The sequence below is a fragment of the Mustela nigripes genome, chromosome 13 (genome assembly GCF_022355385.1).
Source record: "Mustela nigripes isolate SB6536 chromosome 13, MUSNIG.SB6536, whole genome shotgun sequence".
NCBI lineage: Eukaryota > Metazoa > Chordata > Mammalia > Carnivora > Mustelidae > Mustela > Mustela nigripes.
The window spans coordinates 93,364,078-93,378,105 of NC_081569.1; the positions used below are offsets into that span (position 1 = coordinate 93,364,078).

The following is a 14,028-nucleotide window of genomic DNA, read 5'->3' on the forward strand; positions in this document are numbered from 1 at the left end:
ATAGAGAGTTTAAAAATTTCCTTATAATTATTGGCTATTTAAAGCAGACAATATTATACCATAAAATCATCAGATTCTTTCTTCAAGAAATGCCATTATTGACTTCTTTGTAGCTAAAAGTAGTGAATATGCATTAAGCAAGTTTTTGTGTGTTATTTTACAAACAGTAAAATAGGAGTTCTTTATTAAATTTTTATTAACATATAATGTATTATTTTCCCCAGGGGTATGGTCTGTGAATCATCAGGCCTACACATTTCACAGCACTCACCCTAGCACATACCCTCCAAAATGTCCATAACTGAACCACCCTATACCTAACCCCCCCACCTCCCAGCAACCCTCAGTTTGTTTCATGAGATTAAGAGTCTCATATGGTTTGTCTCCTTCCCAATCCCATCTTGATTCATTTTTTCCCTTCCCTACCCCCCACAACCTCCTCACCCTACCTCTCAAATTCCTCATATCAGAGAGATCATATGATAATCGTTTTTCTCTGATTGACTTACTTCACTCAGCATAATACCCTCTAGTTCCATCCAGGTCATTGCAAATGGCAAGATTTCATTTCTTTTGATGACTGCATAGTATTCCATAGTGTGTGTGTGTTTGTGTGTGTGTGTGTGTGTGTGAGTGTGTGTGTGTACACCACTTCTTCTTTATCCATTCATCTGTTGATGGACATCTAGGTTCTTTCCATAGTTTGGCTATTGTGGGCATTGCTGCTATAAACATTCGGGTGCACGTGCCCATTGGATCCCTACATTTGTATCTTTAGGGTAAATACCCAGTAGTGCAATTGCTGGGTCATAGGGTAGCTCTGTTTTCAACTTTTTGAGGAACCTCCATACTGTTTTCCAGAGTGGCTGCACCAGCTTGCATTCCCACCAACAGTATAGGAGGGTTTCCCTTTCTCCTCATCCTTGCCAACATCTGTCATTTCCTGACTTGTTGATTTTAGCCATTCTGACTGGTGTGAGGTGAAATCTCATTGTGGTTTTGATTTGTATTTCCCTGATGCTGAGTGATGTGGAGCACTTTTTCATGTGTTAAAATAGAAGTTCTTAAGGAGAAAAAAAACAAAAAACAAACAAACAAAAAAACTATGTTCTTTGGTAGTAGCCTAATACTTGATATCCAAAATGAGGATTTAGAATTCATGCTTTATAACCTTATGCAAAATTAGTTAAATTTTGTTGTTGTTGTTGTATTCTGCCTTGTCAGTAGGGGTATTATATAGAAATACATACAGCATGTGTTGTTTCTAGTGATCTGCCCATTTTCACTTTGCCGTAGCTGTGTTTCCCAGCAGTGGCATTAACTAATAGGCATCTTTATAATCCTTCTTTATAGAACTGGGCTTCTAAGGTTTGAAATGAACAGGCAAAGACAAGCCAAACATTTTTCATAATAATGTTGAAGTGAATGAGAAAAGAATGCAGGACTTTATCAATGTTTCTTTTTTAATCTCAAATTTCTGATATTCATTTAAAGCCATTTTTTTTAAACTGATGAGTTCTGCATGCATAGTCGGCTAATGTGTGACTAATACACTAAGTACTTCTTCCCCAGTGGAGAGAACAAGATCATTTGGAAGAGATTCAATTCCAAACCTCCTCTTATCAGGTTTGCTTTATTAGCTTTGGTGTCTGTATATACACAGTACACCTTATTCCTGCTGCAAGTGGAATTGTTTGCTAGGAGAGAAAAACATTCTTTGCCCTTGAGAAACCTTCAAAGTGAGTGAAAATTGCTATGATGCAAACTCTGGAAAGCAATTTGTAAACCTTTGGGCCATCAGCATTGCTATTGCACATCTTAGTGTCTTTCCTCCCTATTTCATCACATTTTTTATCTGCCTTGTTATGTCAGAAGAATTATTTTGTTTGCTATAGTAGGCTCAGGGATATAATCTGGGGAGAATATCAAAGTGTCAAGGCAGTATAATCCAGCAAGTGAGGACAATGTTGGAATTTAAGGAAAATTCCATAGAAATTATAATTCACTGTTAAGCTTTTGTCCCTTCCCCCTCCCCCACCTTTTCCTTCCGTCATTTTTCTGTAACGTACTGACTAATATTTGTTTTTACTGTTACATTTCAAGTAACTACTATTCCACACTGATTTGCTAAGGATTACCTGTCCCTTCTTCAAAAACACATGTAGTTTAAGGACAACATTCTGTGTCTGTTAAATACTGTTGAGTAAATGTTTAATGAATTGAACTGAGTGAAAAAAAATTCCCCAAAGATTGCTGGGCACAGACTCTTTAGTCTTGGAGTTCTCAGTCAATCTCCTAATACAAATGCTCTGTCCAAGTTCTTCACCTCAGGGTAGAGTCTTTTTTATTTTTATTGGGGAGGGGGTAAATAGCCAATGCATTAACTTAAAGAATACAAATATTCTACCTTATAAAGTATTCTAAGATACAAAGGAAAGTAACATACTTTGAGAGATAAAATATTAAAAATAGGAAGTCAGAATTGTCTTTCAAAATATAAGGAAAAAGGGAAAGGAAGCTAGTTACTAAAATACATAAAAGACTTAAATTTTCCAAGTTCTCCACGCTGTTACAAGGAAAAGGGAGCATTAAACTTGCCAAATAGTAATCAGTAGGTAAAATTAAATTTGAGAAACAACTTGAATATTCCAATAGGTCATGATTATACTTGATACTGTGTCCCACAAGAATGACCTTTTATGGATTGCCTCCCTTCTTGGGTGTCCCTGTTGGCTGCTTCCAATAATTTTTTCATTGATGAGAGACATTAACAGGGGATTAGAGAGCAGAGGGAGAGAGGCTAGTATATTTCTTTCCTCCAACTCCCACCCTGACCATCTCTGACAGATTCTGTGTTTCCCTGTTACTACACCTTCCTCTTGTGGCCTTTCTCTAGAATTCAGCTCTCTAGCATTCATTAATGCCTTTTTTCCCCCTTCAGTCTCTCCAGCCCTCATGGTTGTGATGATTTTTCACTAATGCCGGCCTCTGAATGCCTCTCCATCCAATGTTTATTCTCATATCACTGCCTACCTCTCTTATATTTTTAAGGACTACCTTCACCAAAGTCTCTTTGTTTGAATCACCCACATGTGAATTCTGTGCCCTCCTGGGGAAACCGACTGATACAGTATCAAACTACCAAAGTCTTTTATTCTTTAGTTTCTGTATGAAGAAAGGACAAGAATTTCTCAATGTTCTAATCACACCCTTGTTTATGGGAGCCTGTATCATGGAAGTATTTTTTAAATTTGATTGAGTAGAAAAGGGAAAAGAAAAAGGAATTGGGCTAATTCTAAGATCTTCTTAAGCCATTCTGAAATAATGTGGTGTGTTCCGCAGTAAATGGGCTGGAAAACAAAATTGGAATGTTTTTGACCCCACTAAGTTCACAAATATTTAGTAGTGGACCCTTTGCTATTATTAATAACAATCATTAAACTGAGAGTATATAAGAGATCAGAGTCACAGAAGTAAATACTTCTGAAATCCTGATACAGGAATGAGAGGTGAACTATAAATACTGTTGTTGGGATACATGCTTTTAATGACATGGGAAAAGTTTATCACATGACATTAGTGATTGTGCTATAACTATTGCCAGTTAGTTTAGTTATTTTGTGAGTCTGAAACGTTTTGCATGTGTCAAGAATTTTAGTGTTTGAAATGGGCCTTCAACATAAAAGCTAACAACCTCTGAAAACTTGCTAAATGCCTGGAAGCCAGCTCCGTTTCATTCTTTGTATGATATTTTGCTTGGGATGGTGTGCCCTTCGGTACTTTTGGAGGAAAGTAGTTAAATATTGTCATAAAACTGAAAGAAACAGGTGACTATGGGTTTTTATTATACTATTACCAAATATGTTGACTTTCTCCCTATATTTCCATTTACTTTTCTATTGGAGCTGTAATTTTCTATTGGAACTATAGGATCTGAAAAAGAAATTAATGACATGGTTATCTTTTCCTTAAAGGTATTACTCACAGATAATCAGAAGGAATGTATATATGAAAAAACTAAAGAACATTTATAAAGTGACATGCAACTACTGACCAAATGTGTTACTCAGGACTCTCAGTTGCAAATGACAAAAATCCTAGTCTAATTAGTTTGGGGAAAATGGATTTATTGGTTTACATAACTGAGAAGCATAGGGGATAGAACTATTTTTTGGCTAAATGGATACCTTGAGGTCACTTACTATCTCCTCATCCAACATCTCTTCTTTCTTCTGTAATAGCTTTAATTTCAGGCAATGTCTTCCTGATTGGTGGTAGAGCTGGCTATTGGAGGTAAGTTATAAATTCGTATTCTTCTTCATAATAAACAGTTCCAATCAAAAGACTACACCTTGAAAACACACAAATGACCAAAAGATTCATGAAAAGATGCTTGCATCACTTTTTATTAGGAAAATGCAAATCAAAACTACAATGAGATATTACTTCCTACCAGTCAGCTATGGCCAGCATCAAAAAGATAAGAAATGATAAGTGTTGGTGAGGAGATGGAGAAAAGGAAACTCTTTTGTACTGATAGTGGGAATATACACTGGTGCAGCCACTATGGAAAAACAGTATGGAGGTTCCTCTAAAAACTGAAAATAGAATTACCATATGATCCAGTAATTCCACTACTGGATATTTGCTCAAAGAAAATGAAAGCACTAATTTGGAAAGATATTATGCACCCCTTTGTTTATTACCTCATTATTTACAATAGCTAAGATATGGAAGCAACCCAAGTATTCATCGATAGGCAAATGGATAAGAAAGATGTGATATTATATATGTTGAAATATATATATAGTATTATGGAATATTATTCAGCCACAAAAAGGATGAAATTGTGCCATTTGAGACAACATGGATGGGCCTAGAGGGTATTATTCTAAGAGAAAGAAATCAGACAGAGAAAGATGTATACCATATGATTTCACTTATACATGGAATCTATAAATTAAAACAAATCAAACAGACACAAAACAAAAACAGACTCATAAATACAGAGAATAAACTGAGGTTTGCCAGAGGGGAGGGTGGTAGAGGGATGAGCAAAATGGGTGAAGAGAAGTGAGAGATACAGGCTTCCAGTTATAGAATAAATAACTTGTGGGAATAAAAGACACAGCATAAGGAATATAGTCAATGATATTGTAATAGCAATGTATTGGGACACATGCTAGCTACATTTGTGGTGAACATAGAGCAATGTATATTCTTTTTTTTTTCTTTTTAAAGATTTTATTTATTTATTTGACAGACAGGGATCACAAGTAGGCAGAGACACAGGCAGAGAGGAGGAAGCAGGCCCCCTGCTGAGCAGAGAGCCCGATGTGGGGCTCCATCCCAGGACCCTGAGATCATGACCTGAGCTGAAGGCAGAGGATTAACCCACTGAGCCACCCAGGCGCCTCGAGCAATGTATATTCTTGTTGAATCATTACATAGTATACCTGAAACTAAACTAATGTAACACGTGTGTCAACATAAAAGGAAGGAAGGAAGGAAAGAAGAAAGGAAGAAAAAGAAAGAGGAAGGAAGGGAGGGAGGAAGAAAATGCCTTTTTTTCTGTTGTTTTTAGTTGCAATGAAGGTTGTGATTGGTTTGAGCTAGATCATATACCCTCCTGAGTACCCTATGAGCAGGTATTATTAGGTACTCTAATTGGTCCATCTTGAGTCATATCCTCATCTCTGTAGAAAGTGAGAGTAAGATGAAAGGAGTCATAAAACGGAGTTTCCATGAAAAGACAGACTGTATAAAAATAAGAGAATGAGAAACAACAGGGTGAACAGACAAAAACTATGATTATCACAGCCGATTACCATTTATTTCTTGATGGCTCAACAACAAACTTTCTTTCTGTATGCATCATTTCAAAATGCCACTGCCTGCCAGTAGAAATATTAGACTTAGATCTAATAATGCACTCATCCCCAAAGCTAAGAGAAGCAAGTCAGTGTCTCATCCAAGTGTTACCTTCAGCTCCTAGGTCCTCACCTATGTTAACTCCATTCTCTTACATTTTAAATTCTGTTACTAGCAACATCCCACTTGCTGGTATTTATGTGTCAGTCAGGTCTTTCGTGTATAAAAGTGATAGAAAATTAGTGGAAACTATTTCTTCCCAAAAGAAATTCATTGACTCCTATAAGTGAAAAGTTTATAGTTGCTTCTCAAGCATGATGGATTCAGGGATTAAAATGATACTGTCAGGACATCAGCTTTCCCCATTGAGTCCCATTTTCCTTAGTTGATTTAATTTGGGGGCAGATTTTCTAACACGGTAACAACCTAGACTACTAGCATCTGTAGGCTTACTATAATGGCATAGCCACAATTTCAATGATTAGTGTCCACTTTTTCAGGATCCAGCAAAGTTGTCAGGGATTGATCTATCTGACTTGGGAAGATGCCCATCCCTGAGCCAGTCACTGAAGTTTGGCATATGTGTGTGTGTGTTTGTTGGCAGTGGGAGTGGGGGTGGAATAGTCTGATTTGCTGGGCTTGTGTCATGTGGACATTTCAGTTGCAATGATGATAGGGAGAGAGCAGTTCTACCTGGACCACATGGGAATAGGCTTCACATAAAAGTGAGAGCCTGTTGTAAGCAGAAATAGGTTACGTAGGAAGATAACATACAAAGACCATGACTACTGCATTACCCAATAAATGATAGAGTGATAAAAAATAGTTTTTATTGAGTTCTTGAAATGTACCATATTTTTTGGACATTGTTTCACATTTATCACACAAATTTATTCCACATTATATAGCAGTGACTGGCACTACTAGGATTTTTACAAATCTGTCTAGTAACTCATGGCATATTATATTCCCTACTGCTTTAGAGAAGGTGATCCTGTATTTCCTTCTTGGAAAACAAGATTTTGGAAAACTAGGGAGATCCTTAGAGCAGATAAAGAGAAAGATAGATGATGTGGAGTTGGGAAGAGTAGGACATGCAAGAAATAAGGTTGGTGCCTAGTCTGATCAGAACTGAATAGAGGGGACCCCAGAGTGGAGCCACAAGAAGTATCAGTGGACCAGACATACACTGAGGTCCCTTTATAGAAATAAATAAATGCTTAACTGGGATGTTTGAATTTGTCCTGAAATATGACTTAAAAAAAAAAGAAGAAGAATTTTGAACAGGGGGACACTTGGGTGGCTCAGTCATTAACGTGTCTGCCTTTGGCTCAATCATGATTCCGAGGTCCTGGGATTGAGCCCTGTGTACGGCTCCCTGCTCAGCAGAGAGCCTGCTTTTCTCTCTTCTGCTCCCCCTGCTTGTGTTCCCTCTTTTGCTGTCTCTGTCTCTATGTCAAATAAATGAAATCTTTAAAAAAAAAAAAGAATAAATTAAAAAAAAAGAATTTTGAACAAAAAGGATCCATGATGAAAAGGATGTTGAGACTTTTACACAGTGGTATGCAGAGGGTACAGGAGAAGGCACCCCAGGGAAAGAGATGAACTGCCAGCCTGTTATCAGCCTCTTGATATGTAGTGATAAGAATCCAGACAAAAGAAGTGGCAGGAGTAATTGAAAATCAAGATTCAGATGGATGATTTTGAAACTCTGGGGTATAGAAGAGCATCTGGTAGAATGTTCTAAAATGCAGATTCCAGGGATCTTCTTCCAGATATTTAGATTTCACAGGTCTGGAGTGGGGCACAACAATATGTATTTTAACAAGCATTCAAGATGAGTCCAATGCAGACCACATTTAGTTTCAGAAGAGGATTAGACAGGTGTGTGGTTAATTATGAAGGTCAGTCAAGCCAGGAGGAGAGGGGAATCTGTGTTGATGATAATTGGAAGGTTGGGAAAGGGCCCTAATTATAGGGAGAGTTGATGAATTCTGCTTACATACTTCTTATTCACATGTATGTTGGCACTTCTGGTGTGTTGATTTCAGTGGTTATTTGTGTATATAAAGCTGTTGTTAAAAAGATGTCCTGGAATGAAAACTATTACACACTTGTCCCTGATCAGTGATGTTGGAATTACTCTGGGTACTGACTGCTTTGGCTGGTCTGGAGCAGAGTTTGAAGTGGAAGAAGGAAGTGAACATAATGAAAGCCATGCTGAAGCTGTTGTGTTTTTCAAAATGTCTGGCTAGACATTCTTTTCCTTGTGTAGGAATTATGACTGTCATAATTATGACTGTCAAAACTACTGTCATGGTATCTGAAAAATCAAGATGAAAGGAGTGTTGCTAGTATGAAACATGGATGCTAAAATTCTCTTAGCCTATCTTACAGTGGCCAACATATTAATAATGTTGCTAGTGAATTTCAGTGCATCAAGGTACCTTATAGAACAAGTTCTCTCCTTTAAGCTAAGCCTGTCAAGTTATAGTACTATTTCAATTTGCCTAAACAGTTTAAGAAAGGTTCACTATTCTGAGAAAATCTAATGTTGGTAGTTTTTCCTTTTTCTTTTACTTTCAGATTTGCACTACCGTTTCCTGGATTTCTGTGGATCGTATTGGGCCACCAAAATATTCCTGTGGCAGTTTTAGTGAGGGAGGGAAGAATTATCTTCATAAATCATTAAAAAATTCTGAGTATCATTTACCAAGGAAGTCCTTTACCAAAAGAGTTTTCTCTCTGTGATATCAAATGGTTTCATTACATGTGATTTATATAGTATTTATTTTCTCACAGAAGCTTTTTGCTCAGCCTTTCTTTTTTGATGCTAAGTCAGTCAAGAGCTCTATCTGACCTAGTGAGGTTATGAGTTCATTTCTTTCCTCCCAGATTAAAGTGATCCAATTAAATGTATGTTTGTGTAAAAGTAGGGCAGGATTAAATGAAAACTTATTCCCCCACCTCAGTATTTATTACCCTGATATATTCAGTCATAGTGTACTTTTCTCTATATTTTTTTACTATAAGTGAATATAATTTTATTCCTTTGAGACTTTCTGCCCAATTCTGCTAATTTTACTATATGCAAATCTATACCACTACTACATGGCTTTAACAAAAGGAAAAAATACTCACTAAAATGGTAATATCTAAGTATTCATTACAGTGATTGATTATTCATAGAAGCTTTCCACTACCCTTCTCCTCCTTTTTGTTAAGGAGTTTATTCTGTACAGTAAGATACATTATTTCAGTGCAAGTATCAAAACCAAGGGGATAATAACTTAGAAGTTACACAATCCCTTTCCTTCTCTGTTAATTATTCCTCCCAGCCTTCTCTGTCTTTCTCTCTCTCTCTCTCTCATGTAATCTCTAGCACTGTCTTTCTAAGGTATCAGGAAAGGTATGTTGAGTTATTTTTTTCATGTGGCATACATGGACTAAAATCTCTTCTTCACAAAATCTGTGGCTACTCAACTTTCTTGTATGAGCTATTACTCAGTGGTTCATCTCTTTGTGTCCATCTTTCAATTGATTGGGGAATGGGAAACTAAACTCTAAACACATTCTAGGAGAAAACATCATAAATTGTTCACATTGTTTCCTCTGCTGCTTTGTTCAGACCCCATGGATAACTTCTGAGACTGATTAGGAGAGTTACTGAAATCTCAAGCAGGACCATAAAAATATTCATAATTATGAACTGACAGATAATGCTGCCCTACTGGGTAGTTATCATAGGCAGGTTGGCTCTCCTTGGTGTCATCTTCTGTTTATAGACCTGGACCAGAGTGCTTTTGGCTGTCTCTAATCTTTTTACTATAGCATCAAAGAGTGGATAGCTGCAACTTTAAAATAAATCAACACACACACACACACACACACACACACACAAAATAAACAAAACAAAACAAAGCAAACAAACAAAAAACTGAGGGTGGTATAGTTATCAGAGTAGAGTGTGATTTGATTTTCTTCTCATATTTGTGGGTATATTCTATCCCCTATCCTTAACAGGGAGGGAGAGGATGGACAAAAATGTTTTTGTTTTGTAGTTTGTAACTGAAATGAAAATATATCTAATTCAGCAGCACAAAGGCAATGTGCTTAAGGGATATCAGGTTTTATATTCTCAATTAAGAAATCCACCAGAATCATGTTTGGAAATTTGTTTCACTTCTGAGCTTCAGTTTCCCTTTTCTAAACAAAAATGCTAGAACTCTATTGTTAGGCTTTGTGAAGACCTATGAGGAAAAACTATGATAGAGAGAAATATGAATAAAATTGAGTGAAAGGATTTTGGAGCTTAGCACCAATATTTTGGTAGTAATTTCAATGACTAATGACTGAACAGGAGATAAAATACATTTTAAAATAGTATTTAAGTATGGTGCACCAAAAATTTAATACTTTTTTTGAAAATTATAGAAAAATTTTCATCAGTTTATATATACTGGGCTTATCTGTTTGAATACTAATTTTGTGATCTGATATTTCCTTTGGTACAGAATTTTTCTGGTATACTTTTCACTAATATTTTACTTTCAACCATTTGTTTCCTTAATTTTAAGTTTTATTGAGATAATTTTTACACCATAATAGTCATCCATTATAAGTAGAAAATTCAATGAATTTTAGTAAATTTATAGAATTCGGAAACCATCCCTGCAATTCAGTTTTTTCTAATGCATTAGCATTCTCATTTTAAAAATTTGTTTATTTTTAAAAATATTTTATTTTATTTATTTGACGGAGAGACAGAGAGCTAGCACAAACAAAGGGAGCAGCAGGCAAAGGGAGAGGGAGAGGCAGGCTTCCCATAGTGCAGGGAACCGGATGTGGAGCTTGATCCTAGGACCTTGGCATTGGTGACCTGAACCGAAGGCAGACACTTAACGGACTGAGCCACCCAGGAGCCCTACCACAATTCAGTTTTAGAGCATTTTGATCACTCTCAAAATTAATCTCCCACAGGTGACCTTTGGTCCCACTGTTCTGCTTTCTGTCTCTATAAATTTTTTCTCTTATGGACATTTTATATAAATGAAATGAGTATGTAGTCGTTATACCAGGCTTTTTTCATTTAGACATAATGTCCTTTTTTCATTTAGGATAATTTCATCATCTCTGTTGCTGCATGTATTAGTTGTTCATTCCTTTTTTGGCTGCATAGTCTTCCCTTGTATGAAAATACTATTTTTTTCTTTTACCTTCACCTGATCATAGACATTTGGATTATTTTCAGTTTGGGGCTCTTATGAATAATGATGCTATGAAAATTTGCATACTTGCCTTTGTGTGGATATATATTTTAATGACTTTTGGGTAGATTCCTAGGAGTGGAGTGGCTATATGGTAAGTGTATTTTTTGTTTTGTTTTGTTTTTAATGATTTTTATTTATTTGACAGAGAGATCGCAAGCAGGCAGATAGGCAGACAGAATGAGAGAGGGGGAAGCAGACTCCCCGCTGAGTAGAGAGCCCCACTCTGGGCTCAATCCCAGGACCCTGAGATCATGACTCGAGCCGAAGGCCGAGGCTTAACCCACTGAACCACCCAGGTGCCCTGGTAAGTGTATTTTTAACTTTATAAGATACTGCCAGCTGTTTTCCATAGTGGCTGTACTACTTGCCATTCCTGTCTGCAATTCTCAGGGGTTCCAGTTCTTTGCATCCTTGTTAACACTTACTGTTGTCTGTCTTTTTGATTATAGTCATTCTTGTGGGAAAAAAGTGATATCTCATTGTGATTTTAATTTACATTTCCCTAATAACTAATGATGTCGAGCATTTGCTAATGTGATTTGTGTTTTCTTTTCTTTCTTTTTTTTTTTTTTAAGATTTTTAGAATTTATTTATTTGAGAGATAGAGACAGAGCAGGACAAGGAACAGAGGGAGAGGAATGAGCAGATTCAGTGTTAAGCATGGAGCCCAAACAAGGGGCTTGATCCCACAACACTAAGATCATGACCTGAGCTGAAATCAACAGTTGGATGCTTAACTGACTGAGTGACCCAGGTACACTTCTTTGTGTGTTTTCTTTGATGAAATGTCTATTCTACATCTTGTCCATTATTACATTGGGCTGGTTTTTATTTTTTAGCTTTAAGAGGTCTTTATATATTTGGGATGCAAATCTTTTTACCAGAAATGATTTGTAATAATGCACTCTTGACTTAACAAACTTTATGTTAATTGGTACTTTTCCCCTCTTCTCAAATGCAATGCAGGAACAGGGAACATGTTCTCCATTTATTTCTCTCCCACTGTATAATCTACTCATCATGTATTTTAATTACCTTTATAATTAACATCTCACAAGACATTTTCATTAATGTTTTATTCAGAAAATATGCATTTAGATTCACCCATATATTTGTAGCTTTTGTTGTTCTTCTTTCTTTCATGCATCTTTGGTTTTTTCCCAAGATAATTTTTTTTCTATTTCTCCTGTGTTAGTTTTTGTAATTTGTGCCTTTCATGGAATTTACCACTTCATTTGGGTTTTTGAAAATATTACCATAAAGTTGTTTGTAAGTCTTATTGTTCTTTAATATTGACTGCATCTTTAGTGATGGGTATATTATCTAAATTATTGAATTTACTGGCACAAAGTTGTTCATAATATCCCTCATTATCTTTTATCAATCTGTAGGTTCTGTAGTGATGTGTTCATTTTTTTCATTGGCACTGATAATTTCTGCCTTCTCTTTTTCTATCATTTTAGCTATAGTTTTATAATATCTACTGATTATATTTAAAGAAGTTATTTTGATGTTATTTCCCTATGTTTATTTTCTATTTAATTATCACTTCTCTATTTTATTTCCCTCCTACTTACTTTGTGTTTAATTTTCTCTTTAAAGTTTTTTTTTTTGTAAGTAGGAAGTTAGATAATAGACTTTAGATCTTTACTTTTTACTAATGTAAGGAATTATAGCTATAAATTCTTCTCTGGATACACTCTTGGTTGCATCCCATAAATTTTGATATGTTGTGTTTTCATTTTTATTCATTTCAAAATATTATACAAGCACACTTGAGAGAATTTGCATTTTGCTTTTGTTGAGTGGCATGCCCTGTAAACATCAATTAGGTCAATTTGTTGATAGTATTTTTCAAGTCTTCTACATCTTTATTGGTTTTCCATCTACATATTCTCTTAATTACTAAGAGTGTTGAAATTCTAACTATAATTATGGATTTGTTTATTTCTTCTTTCATTTCAGCTATAAATTGTGCTTAGCAATGGAGTTGATTTTCATTCTGGTACAAGCTCCTTTATCCTATCATGGTGCAGCAACAGATTATCAGTTTAGTACCAGTGCATGGATCACATTTTGGATATCTGTCCTGGAATCACCAGTAAACTGAGATGGCTATGCAGAAAACCTTCAAATAACCATGTATTTGAAACTTCAAAATGAACAGGATGAAGTCTTAATAAGAAAAGAGACTGATATAGGGGCACCTGGGTGGCTCAGTCGTTAAGCATCTGCCTTCGTCTCAAGTCATGAACCCAGGGTCCTGGAATCCAGCCCCACATCCTGCTCCCTGCTTTTCCCTTTCCCACTTCTCTGCTTGTGTCCCCACTCTTTCTGTGTCTCTCTCATCAAAGAAATAAATAAAATCTTTTTTTAAAAAAATAAAAGAGACTGTTTAAATAACTAAAGGTTATTGGAAGTTATTTGAGATGTCACAAAGAAAGCATGATATTTAAAAGGAAAGAAAAGATCTGTCAGATCACAGGTGGTTGCAATTATTAAAAAAAACAAAAACAAAAACAAAACAAAACAAAACAAAAAAAAACACTTACTTTTACAGCCTGATGAGTTAACTTTCCTTACCAGAGCTATTATTACACTTGGTATAGAAATTCTCAGCTTAAAGTGGTTTAAACTTAAGCCTCCTCTGTTATTACCTATATATTCAATTTACAGAAAACAGAGGCTTTGAGTTCAAGTTCACATAGAACATGGTAGATGTTCTGATATTTTGGTTCCCTATACACTTTTCACGTAAGAAGCGAGTCATCTGGTCATGTCAATATGGACATTTGGTATAAATGCTAGATTTATTTCTTGCGTGAATTAATACAATGCCACTCTCCTTTACACTGGTCTCTGAGAATTTGTAGTGGAAGGAAAAATC

The 14,028-nt window shown here is 35.8% G+C and overlaps 1 long non-coding RNA gene across 1 annotated transcript; it reads left to right on the forward strand.

Moving 5' to 3' along the window:
* The first annotated feature begins 4,239 nt into the window (after positions 1-4,239).
* Positions 4,240-13,485, forward strand: LOC131998809 (uncharacterized). Its single transcript, XR_009398875.1, has 4 exons — positions 4,240-4,293; positions 11,287-11,445; positions 11,717-11,895; positions 13,107-13,485. It is a non-coding gene; the product is annotated as an uncharacterized LOC131998809 (long non-coding RNA).
* The last annotated feature ends 543 nt before the right edge of the window (positions 13,486-14,028 follow it).